Genomic DNA, 13,119 nt, shown 5'->3' with positions numbered 1-13,119 from the left:
GGATTGATAAGAATATAATATTCTATTCAGTTCCACCAATGTATCCTATGGCGCACCCTCCCCCTCCTCCATGGAATCCATAATGTATCTACATGTAATGCCTCTCAGAAAATTAAAAAATCTTAGTGCAGTTTGTATGTATTTATTGATTTTATTGGAGCTTAATTAGGTAGTATTAAGGGGGAGCTTGTTTTCATGAACCTGCGTTGCATTCAGTGCAATGCAATACATGACTCCTGATCGTTAAAGTTATGTCTTGCATTGATGGAACAAATATTTCAATTCGATGTAATCGTCATCGTCCAACATTTTACATTGTATCATCGTGAGAGGAAATGGCACAACAGTGGGAAATTGTATTTTTGGCATGCTGCATCTAAGGAATTTTCAATGGAATGTTTAAGACCTACTGAAATATATGTTAATGATTAAAACTCTTTCTAAAATATAGTCACACCACTACACTTTTTCGATAATTCAATTCCTCCAAAATTATTAAGGTGGGTGTTGGAATTATCATGCCGCATGGTTAACTTATTAGTAAATGATTGAGAGCGAGTACAATGATCTTTTTCATCCAAAGTTCAAGTTTTCCCTTTGAGACATTGAATGGAATTCCCTGCAAAGGTAAAATTCCATCACATAGTCTACTGTGCCAGTCCCTTGAAATTTCCTTATTGGTTTACTAACAATGTCTCTTACTATTTTTCTATATTTTCTTCAGACATCTGACCCCATTTTTTTGCTTAGGTACTCGGACGCCTCTTGGGATTTCAGGGAAAATTCAAGAAGTCGTTCGGAGAAAAAGAAGTCAGCCAATAAAGGTAACAATCTCCCCTTTCTTCCCAACGTGGTACCACAATTTTTCTTTCCCCTTTCTTCCCAAGGTTGTGCCACAATTTTTCTTTATCCATTACAAGTGGTTTTTTCGTGAACCAATTTTCCTTTATGTGCTGCCTTGTTAAAGGATTTTTCTTTTGTGATTCTACTGGCCTGCTTTTGCGATTCCAGAGCCTTTGTTTTTACTAGTACAGATCAATATGACTAAGATGTTATGTTCATTAATGACACTATCCTTTACCAGACTGAGATCAATATAAGGTAAGTAGATCAGTGATCTATGTGATACTCTATTATACTTACAAGCACCTATACAAGATCATATTAATACTACCAATATTATGAAAGTTCAACCATCTTCGTCCTATTCATTTAATCTTGGCAACCCTCCTGAAGCTCCATCATCACCTCGTTTATCTCTGCCACATCCTCTAACTTCCCAACCTGATCACATAATTTTTTAAATGGTGCTAACTCAATGGAAGAGCGTATGTTTCACATGCAGGAAGTTGGTGGTTTGATTCCACTGTCCCCTAATATGAATTAATCAATGATATTGGTTTTTATTTTTAATTAAATACATTTTATGTTGATTTATATCAATGGTGAGATATTTTTCTGGATTCTTTGTTTTATATTGTCTTTAAAGAAACAAAAGACATATTGTTTCTATTAAGGAAATATGTCTTTAATCCATATCACTGTCTCTCAAGAGACAAAAATGGAATTGTCCCTGAGAGACAATAACGCCTGTGTTATATGTTGTCTTTATAGAGACAAATTTTTAAGACATTAATTTGAGACACCCGCTTAAAGACAATATTTAAGACAATACACAAGTTTTTTTTGTCTTAAGACAATTTACCCAAAAAAATTGTCTCCTAAGAGACAATAACAATTGTGTTATATATTTTCTTTATAGAGACAATGTTTTTTTTGTCTTAACTCAAGACAATTTACCCAAAAAATTGTCTTCTAAGAGACAATAACAATTCTACTAGCTCTGTTCCTATTTATGATGCCTTTACTTGTGCCCTAGCTGCTTATATATTGTCTTTATAGAGACAATGTTTTAAGATGTTAACTTTGAGACATTAAATTTGAGACACCCACTTAAAGACAATATTTAAAAAAATACACAAGTTTCTTTTTCTCAGCTTAAGACAATTTACCCAAAAATTGTCTCAATTATTGTCTTAAAACCCCCGTCTATGTTGTAGTGAATGTTTACAATCGTGAATTGATAGATTAGGTTAGTTGGTTGTTGAAACTTGGTAAGAGATTTTCTTAACAAGCAATTCGTTGGAATATGTTGGATCTCATGAGAACTATTTCTATGCCTTGTAATTTGACTTTCAATTGAATATACAAATTATTTTTTGTGTAACCTATCCAGCATATTTGCTCTACAAATTTCTTTATGAAACTAAGCCATGTCCAAAAGTTAGCATCTTGCAATATCAAATTCATTTTGTTTATAAAAAAATATATTTTAGTTGAGCTAAAATATATTTTTAATAATAAAAAATTACTATCAAAATCAAAATTATACCATTATATTATTTAAAAAAAACATACACTCCAAATTAAGAAAAAATCTAAACCTTTATTAAATTAAAATTTTATTTATTACCGCGACATTATTTATTCACACATATAAAGACAAAGTCTTTCTACATAATACATCTTTAACATTTAAAAAAATATATGTGAATGACCAAGATGATGGCCAAGATGTTTGAACTTAGCGTTAACTTCTCCAATGACTTTATGGGAATCAGCTTTGACATCTACCAAAACCAAAATGATAAATTGCAATCAGATTGAAAGCTTCACTCGGAAAAAGAATCGTATTGAGACCAGTGCTGAACACGTGTTCAAAATTTTGCTGTGAAAGTGGACAAAGGATCATATTGTTGCCAAATCAAAATCATGCAGCCTAACCCTAAGCCTAAGCCTACGCCCACCCGATCTCCAACATCGAAATCCCCCACTTCTGGTGCCACTTCAGGCAGGGTCCCTCCTATTTCATGGCTGCAATTCCATCCAGTAAATGCAAATTAAAATTGGCCATGAACGAAAAGAGAATAGGTTACATTGGCTTTTAATCCTGCCATTTACCAGATGTTTCATGTACTAGTAACACATTTAATCCTGAAATTCCTCACTTCTGAGGCTGAAAATAATTAGCGTGGTCACTTCTGAGGCTGAAAATAATTAGCTTGTCAACCGGTCACTTCTGAGCCTAAAAGTAATTAGCTTCTCAATCTGTCACTTCTGAGGCTGAAAATAATTAGCTTTCAATCGGTCACTTCTAAGGCTAAAAATAATTAGCTTGTCAATCGGTCATAAATGCATGAGGCTATTCATTTTTCTATTTTAATAAGAACTTTAAATTTTGATAAATTTATTATCCAATTACATATATACAGGCACAGTCCCTCCTATTTCAGGCTGCAATTCCATCCAGTAAATGCAAATTAAAATTGGCCATGAACGAGAAGAGAATAGGTTACATTGCCTTTTAGTCCTGGCATTTACCAGATTTACGTACTTGGGCTCCCGGTAAAGTGAGCAACACGCTAAACTGGGATTGTATATCATCCATCAAAAGTACAAAATTGAGAGAAGCTTCTAAAACTTGAGATCTCCGTTAAATCATTTTTTGGTACTCTGTCTGTTCCATACAGACACCCTGCCATGCAGCTGATACTGGTTTCTTATAATGATCGCGATCGCTATCAGGGGTTAAATTTGATGTCCGTATATCTGTATTTAGATTTTTTACATGTAAATATGTAACGTGTCTTTAATTTTTAAGAACGTTAATATGACGAGCATGTTTAAAAATTAAAAGTTTTTTATTTATTTTTATAAATTATATATATCTATATATATATATATATTAAGAACGTTAATATGATGGGCATGTTTAAAAATTAAAAGTTTTAATTTTTTTTTATAAATTATATATATATATTTTTAAGAACGTTAATATGACGAGCAGGTTTAAAAATTAAAAGTTTTTAATTTTTCTTTTCATAAATTATATATATATATATATATATATATATATAACGTTACAAGTTGCGTTGAATGGAAGATTTATCAACATTTTTAACGTTCAATTTAATAATCCACGGTAATTACTAATAGGTATAATCCACCTGGCACCCGTTACTCGTGTAACCGACTGTCTGCATTGATCGCTTTAATATCAAATTGTGTATATATGCATACCTCACACGCACGACCCGCCTGAGGTCGGATATATGCAGTGATACACATGTTGGGAATGGCTTTAATATGAATGCGACTCCTACGTATGGAGGACGCCCAAATGGAATGCTACCGCAACACTTATTTGTGGAATAGGAATATACACATTGTGTATATGTTTGTCAATCTATCATGCTTCGGTAGTTTGTTACTGAAAACATTAAAAGTTTTATAAATTTGATGAGCGTCCTTAATATTTTTATTACCATTCCAAATTTGATATTAGTATTAATTTTTTTTTTTTTAATTGAAATCAAAAAGATCAATTTCCCTATTGTTGTGACATGGAATTCTAACCATCAACAAAAATATAAGACAAATTTGACAACTCGTTGGCATTGATACATTTGCACAGCCAAACACCAAGTGAGTTAAAACGTAAAGATTATAAGATGAAAGTAGCCGAGGAACTCGAGGTAGGCTACAACATATACACATTATCTATATACATGCTAGCATAAAGTCGGATATTTTATTCACTGAATCGCATATACATGTAGGAATTTACAGGGTAAGTTCCTCAGAAAGAACACCAAAAGGACACCGCTCACAACCAGATCTCAAATCAATACACCAGTATTTTTGACGTGGTTAAAACCCTCAAAGAGGGAAACAGTCCACGGCCTGTCCCAACGTGGGTACTACAGGCAATTTATTAATCAAAGAATGAAAATTTACATAAGCTTCTCTCATGCACGGATTACCCGAACAATGACCCTCCATGCGCTTTAAATAGAACTCATGGACCAATCGGGTGTCAAGCCACGGATCAAGTGTCGGTAATACCGAGGAGAGAGTGAACCGTCGGATCACTACATATCGTGACCGTCGGATTGTAAGTTACAAAATGTACAACGGTAAAGAAACACACTTTACCTAACTCTGTACCTAACTCTATACTAGACCAAGTTGAACTTAACTATTTCCTATGTGTCGGAATATCCTAACATCCCCCCTTAAGAACAACTTGGGATAGGATTGAAGGATTTACAAATATGACACAATAGGAGAAGGAAGGAGGCACTAGAGCCTATCCCCCCTTAGTGACAACAAGCTGAACTCCAAGCATATATCGAAGTTTAGTGAACTTCACCTCTGTGAGAGCCTTTGTGAAGATGTCTGCAACCTGATCATCTGTTGAACAATATTGCACTTCAAGAACATGGTCATGAATGAGCTTTCTGATGAAGTGCATGTGTAGTTCAATGTGTTTGTTGCGCTGATGCTGGACTGGATCTTTGCATAGCTGAATGGCACTTTGATTATCACACCAAAGTGTGGTTGGATGCTGCTGCTCAAAGCCAAACTCTGATAGGATCTGACGAAGCCACAAGGCTTCCTTACTAGCTTCCACGACACCACGATACTCTGCTTCTGCTGACGAAAGAGAAATGGCAGCCTGTTTCTTACAAGCCCATGTAATAGGTCCTGAACAAAGAGTGAAGACATAACCGGCAGTAGACTTCCGATCATCAGGGTCACCAGCCCAATCAGAATTAGTGAAACCAACTAATAGAGGAGCTGCTTTGGCACTGTAATGAATCCCAAACTGTACTGTACCTTGAACATAACGAAGTATTCTTTTGGCTGCTTTCCAATGACTTTCACGGGGGTTTTGCATAAAACGAGCAACAAGGCCAACAGCAAAGGAAAGATCAGGATGAGTATGGGTTAAATACAAGAGTTTTCCTACAAGTTGACGGTATAAGGTAGCATCAACTTCAGGAGAAGTACAAGAGACTGAAAGTTTGACTCCAAACTAAAAGGGAGAAGGGGCTGGCTTACAATCTTCCATGTGAAAATGACGAAGAATATCACAAGCATACTTGGACTGGGAAAGGGAAATACCCTCCTTGGATTGCAAGACTTGAAGACCGAGAAAATAGTGTAAGTGTCCTAAGTCTGTCATTTCAAATTTCTTTTTAAGGCTGGACTTCACATGGTTGATAAGGTTGGGATCACTACCAGTAAGAATAAGATCATCAACATAAAGAACAAGGATGATAAGAGAGTTGCCCACTTTCTTGGTGTAGACAGTATTGTCAGAATAACACCGAGAAAAGCCAGATTCTAAAAGAAAGCTATCCATTTTGGCATACCAAGCCCGAGGAGCTTGCTTGAGACCATAGAGAGATTTCTTAAGTCGACATACAAGGCTGGAGTTTGTTTGGATGAAGCCAATGGGTTGTTCCATATAGATTTCTTCATGCAAGTCTCCATGCAAGAAGGCAGATTTAACATCCATCTGATGGACTTCCCATTTTAAAGAGGCAGCAAGGGAAAGAACAAGGCGGATAGAGTTCATTTTGGCAACAGGGGAGAAGGTTTCAGTGTAGTCAATGCCTTCAACCTGTGAAAAACCCTTAGCAACAAGACGAGCTTTATGTTTGTCAACTTTCCCATCTGGTCCATACTTGGTTCTGTAAACCCATTTACATCTAACAAGTTTGCGTCCCTTTGGTAGAGGAACAAGATCCCATGTATCATTTGTCAACAATGAATGATATTCTTCATTCGTAGCTGCTTCCCAATGTGGATGGCCTGAAGCTTCTGCAAAAGTGTCAGGATCATGATTTACTGGAGCTTCAACCAGTAAAGAAGAGGCTCTTTCAAACTGAGAACGTGTACGTCGCTGATCTGTAGGATCACTGGCAAGATCACCTGCTGCATCCCGAGTAGCACAGACCCATCTTGGAAGTTGAGGATCCTGAGAAGGTGGGGAAGGATTATCATCCTCACTTTCATCATCTGAAGAAGAAATGTTTTCAAAAGTAGAAGAGATAGGAAGAGGTGGCACATCCGCCGGACTAGGCTCGCAAGTCGATTTATTTTCATCAAATTTTACATCTCTTCTAATGATAACATTTTTGGACTTAAATGGAATAAGTCTATAACCTTTTACATCTTCAGAATATCCAACAAAAGTACATTTCTCACTCTTAGGTTCTAAAGCTTTATGCTTTTCATCTGGAATATGGGCCCATGCTTCACTTCCAAAAACACGAAAGTGACTTACATATGGTTTAATGGAACTCCAAGCTTCTTCTGGAGTGATATTATTTAGAACCTTAGTAGGAGTGCGATTGATTATATAATTTTCACAATTAATTGCTTCGGCCCAAAAACTAAGACTGAGTCCTTTAGATTGCAGCATACAATTAGCCATTTCCTTTAAGGTGCGATTTTTCCTTTCAGCTACACCATTTTGTTGTGGAGTGTATGGAACAGTATGTTGCATTTGAATTCCATTTTCGGTGCAAAAGTTGATGAAGGTGTTTTTAACATATTCTCCACCATTATCAGTTCTTAGCTTAAGAATTTGATGTCCAGATTGTTTTTCAACAAAGGCTTTGAAGGCCAAAAATGTGTTAAATACTTCGCTCTTGAGTTTTAAGAAGTATACCCAAGTGCGTCTGGAGAAATCATAAATGAAAGTTAAGAAATACTTGCAGCCAGAGAATGAAGCAACAGGAAGTGGACCACATAAATCACTGTGCACAAGCTGTAAAGGGGCTGAGGCGTGCCAAGAGGCACGTTTTTCAAAACTGTCCCGATGATGTTTTCCGAGTACACATCCAGAACAAACACCATCTCTGCAAGATACCATAGGAAGACCTGTCACCATATTTTCTTTACATAGATGCTGGAGGGAGTGATAGTTTAAGTGACCAAATCGCTCATGCCAAAGTTTGCTCACTTCATCATTATGAGCAACAAATACTGAGGGAAGATTTGATGACCCAAAGTTGTGAAACTTATACAACCTTGTGGAATCATCAGCAATACCAGTAGCTAGAATCTGTTTAGGATCTCTCAGATCCTTGATTACAACATCATGAGGTGAAAATTCAACAATTTTACCTTCACCTGAATGAGTTATCTGATATACAGATAGAAGGTTGCAGGATAAGGTTGGAACACATAATACATCATTAAACTGACCATTGTCTAGATGAACAGTTCCAGTCCCTACAACATTAAGAGATCTATCATCACCAACATAGATATTTTTGGTGTTACAATCATTTAAAGAAGAAAACATGGCTTGGTTTTTGGCCATGTGATAAGAGGCTCCAGAATCAATGAGCCAGTCATGAGAATGAGAAGAAGAAGATACATTTAATGCATAACCAGACTGAGATGATTGACAACGACATGCAGAAAGTGCCATTCCGGAAGTTGAAGTTGAAGTATGCTCCACATGGATGTTATGTTTCTTCATTGCGGCTTCCAAGGCTTCCATCTTCTTAAAGCATTTAGATTCTAAGTGGCCATCTCGATTACAAAAGTTACAATGTCTATCAGTCTTCTTCCATTTGTTTTTATTGGTCTTATCATTTTGCTGAAATGATCTTTCATTTTGAGGCTGAGTTTGCTTAGGACCCTTGTTTGGTTTAGGACCATTCTTTTTAGGATATGAATTCTTAGGATTCTTTGAATTTGGTTGCTGTTGGGCGGCTAACGCTTTCTTGGAAGAGTTTCCAAGATTAAGAAGACCAAGGTGTAAGAGTTTTTATTGTTCTCTTATTAAGGAATCACAAAAGGAGTCAAAGGAAGGGGCCTTGTAGTCTTTTCCTTGACAAATGAAAGCTTCCCTTGTAGAATGGAAAGTGGAAACAAATACAGAGTAGGCTGGTCCCAACTTAGTAAGGATGGAATAAATAAGGTTATTATCTTCTTTCTTAACCTTAACACCTTCCAAGAGATATCTAAGGGTCTTGAATTTGGACAAGAAATCTTCAATGCAAGAAAAATTATTAGGATCCAAAGTAAGCAACTCATTTTCAAGTCGATGGGCTCTAATTTCATTTTTAATCCCAAAAACTTTAGTGATTTTTTCCAATGCTTCATGAGGAGTCTCAAATTCTGCAATATGGAATCTAAGATCAGGAGAAATAGACATCCCTATCAAACCACGTGCTTGATCTTGTCTATTTTCCCATTTTGCAGCCTTGTCTTCATCTTTTGGTTTCTTCTCTTGGTCTGTGGCTATTCTGTAGAGACCTTTACTTCTAAGTAAATCTTCCATGTAGGCTATCCATTGGAAGTAGTTAGTGCTGTCAAGAATGACTTGGCATGGACTTTCCATTTTTAAAAGAAAATTGAAGCTGAAGATGCTGAAAGTAAGTGTTCCAATGGATAGATCTCGAAAAATTAGGCTGTTTTAAAAAAAATGGCTCTGAAAAAGGCTTCCGGATGAAGAAGTTATGGCTTTTTGAAAAAAAATTGTTGAAGTTGCCGGCAAAGTGCACGAATGTGCGGGAATGAAAAAATCCGCCCCCACAAAATGGAGACTTGAACCTAAGACCTCTACTCTCTTAAAATAGCTTTGAACCAATTGATCTATACAAAAAATTTGAGAGAGAGAGAGAGAGAGAGAGGGGGGGGGCTTTGGTTTGCGTGCTTGCCTTGAGAAAGCTCTTTTTCCCTACAAAACACAAAACACAAAACCCAACACGAATATGCAAAGAAAAACGAACCTTGCGGCTCGAAGTTAGATTCAGCCAAAAAACTAGATATTTTAAAAAAATGAACCTTGCGTCTCAAAGTTAGCTTTAGCCGAAAAACTAAATATTTTTCTCAATGTTTCTGATTTTCCGAGATCACACTAAGGTGCAGGGAAAAGAGCATACGCATGAGAAAAAATCCTTCCTTTCTGTTTCTGATTTTTCCAGATCGCACAGAGTCGCAGGGCAAAGAGCATACGCAGAAATGAAAGGTATAGATCCGGTTAAAAAAAAGGCTAAATAAACCGAAACCGAAATAAGCAGAGAGAAAATAACAGTAAACTGCAAAAACACGGTATACCTCCCGATCTGAAAAATGACACAGCTAGGGCTACCGAAAACCTTTTCGCGTGAAACGAAAGGGGTTCCTCACTGGAACAGATGCTCCGAACGCAACAGAGCAGTCCTCTCGGCCCGAAAGCAGTCAGAAACAACAGATCTAGGAAATGACAACCGCATGTGGTTCTACCGGCTTCAGATTTGGATCACCAACGGACGCGGCCCTCAAATAGCTCTGATACCATGTAGGAATTTACAGGGTAAGTTCCTCAAAAAGAACACCAAAAGGACACCGCTCACAACCAGATCTCAAATCAATACACCAGTATTTTTGACGTGGTTAAAACCCGCAAAGAGGGAAACAGTCCACGGCCTGTCCCAACGTGGGTACTACAGGCAATTTATTAATCAAAGAATGAAAATTTACATAAGCTTCTCTCATGCATGGATTACCCGAACAATGAACCTCCATGCGCTTTAAATAGAACTCATGGACCAATCGGGTGTCAAGCCACGGATCAAGTGTCGGTAATACCGAGGAGAGAGTGAACCGTCGGATCACTACATATCGTGACCGTCGGATTGTAAGTTACAAAATGTACAACAGTAAAGAAACACGCTTTACCTAACTCTATACCTAACTCTATACTAGACCAAGTTGAACTTAACTATTTCCTATGTGTCGGAATATCCTAACAATACATGCGCCGCGCAGTAGCAGAAATAAAGTGCCAGGGTCATATTAGTTTCTAAGTCATATTTATAAATATCACGGATATTATATCAGTTTTTAATTTTCAAAAGGTAAAACCGTAAATGTTATGGTACTAACGGTAATTAATTCCCAGGTACCCACTGCAGCGACCTAATTTATGGTGATTTTTGCAAGTCGGTGACTTTGGTGAGGACTCAAGAGCAGGACATAAGAAAAACCTGCTGGAACTTCGAATTCAGCCGAGTTTGTGCAGAGAATTGGTGTAAATGGGTTAAATAGACATTTGAGAGGAATATCAAAACCAACATATCCACAATCATGGGTTTTAGTTAGAGTAGCAGGAGGATGACATCGGATAAATGCCTTCTTCAATCCGCCTGAATCCTGATGATTTCATTGTGCAAAAAGCTATCATGTTAGATCCCAAAACATAATCAGCTATACCTAATTTATTTATATATATACACACTTCAGCGTGGCTGTATATTCATTAAACATACATTCGGATGTTGCTGTGTATACTTGGCTATGTATTGTAAGTTTGCTACGGCTCTTTCTATAGAATTCTGGGTATAATAACAAATCGTTTCCATTGTAGAAGTGACCACCATATGACAGAAATTTACGTCCTATTCATACAATATGACCAGAAACATTCATTTACTCCTTTTTCGTTTGCCGTGTGGATCGCATGTTGCATTAATTCAACTTCAAATCTACAGCCACCTTAAACTAGAAGCTAGGTTTGTTATAATTTACAATCTAATTACTCAATCGTTGGAGTATGACTAGATACTTCCTCTGATTTTCAAAACAGAAATGCCTCCATTGGTTGGAGTTGTTGGGATGCTGTTTGTTTTTATCTGAGAAAGTTCTGGACGTTACTGGTAGTTTGAGTCCATCTTTTAGGCGTGCACAAGTAAAACACATAAATTGATATGAAGTGGTAAACGTTATTTTAAACCTAGACTGATTTGTGGACGGCAAATTTCAATTTATATTACAGAATTAAACTTGAAGATTATGCAAAACATTTTCTACTAGTAAACCAGTACTGCCCATTTGATGATAAAAGTAAAAGTATGAAAAACATAACAAAAGGAAAAGTCCGTGAGCCAATTGGCTGCCTGAGGACCCCGCGTCCAAAGTCATAATGAGGTATATATGTTCTGATTCTGGTTAAAATCTAAAAGATATGATAAGTTTGATGGAATTAATGGACTCGACAGACAAAGTTGAGTTACATTCATAGTTCTTTTTTCAACACAAAAAAAATAGTATATTTTTATTATATTTAAATATAGACATACATATTCGGAGATATTGCCATTTATTTAGGCTGATGTGTGGGCCACATCACATCTAGAGTTACATTCATAATTTAAAGAAGGTAAGTGGCACAGTAGTGATGAAGACTGTTTAATGTAGGGTGCCTTTGGCATCCTCCATTCCATCTAATACTTACAAATTGAAAGCTAAAGTTTAAAATAGATTATGCGTCCAGAGTCCGTGAGCTGCTAAAATCCTGTTTCACTTTTCAGAATATCTGCCCTCAGCGTTTGATATTTGAAGCCATGAAAAATTTTGGTGGTGATATTCACTTCTCTTGAAAAAATGGCTAATATTTTTCAAGTTTAGTATCTGATTGTTTCACTAACTTTTGATATAGCCAGCAAACAATTTAAGAACCAATATTTAAGGTTTAGCTATTTTTTTCAAATTTTCCCCAAAGTTTGTTTAATATGTTTCTAATTTACTATCAAATCCTTAATTTACAATGGAATCGTATTAGATATATTAGCCATTTTGGTCATTTTCTTCCATTTTCCATAAAGATTAGCTAATTGTGATGACCCCGGAGAATGTAAATATTGGAATTTTACTGTGGTAAAAGACAGAATTGGAAGACTGTTAAGAAAAAAAAAATACTTTTATCATATTATTTTATTATTGTGAATTAAAATATATATTAAAAAGAAATATATACTTCTTGAAATGCTGGCAACTTCTGAAAGGAATATTGGAAGAGGGAATAGGTTGTGAAGACTGCATAAAACTACCTTCCCTAACTGGAAAGGCCTCCAGGGAAAAGGGAAGGGAGAGACAAAAATTTTGTGCTGTAAGGAGAGACAGAAAGGAAAAAGAGGAAAAATTGGTTAAGTCTGGTAAGGACCAGATAACCAGGCACAAGTTGCATGTATCTTGTTGAGGGCTTTGGGCCTGCAAGATAGCTCGGGGGGAGATTCCAGTCTTGGCGACGGATCTCATGGTTGGGTGGTCAAGAGCAACAAAGGATACAGGTGAACCTCTGTAACGCATCTACAACCCAGGCGGACCAGGTAAGTAGAAATTTCTGGAGAAATTATCTTAATGGTGAATATACATCCATGATGTTAGTGTTAACTGAAAGTTACAGTAGTCTAAGTACAGTAGAAAAGCTGTGAAATTATTTGAAAACTCACATTTCTTTTATCCTTATTATACATGCTGTAATGTTAT

Source organism: Pinus tabuliformis, chromosome 9 (genome assembly GCF_031772625.1).
Source record: "Pinus tabuliformis cultivar Carrire ecotype Pingquan chromosome 9, CPIR1, whole genome shotgun sequence".
Taxonomy (NCBI): Eukaryota; Viridiplantae; Streptophyta; class Pinopsida; order Pinales; family Pinaceae; genus Pinus; species Pinus tabuliformis.
This window is presented reverse-complemented; position numbering follows the sequence as displayed.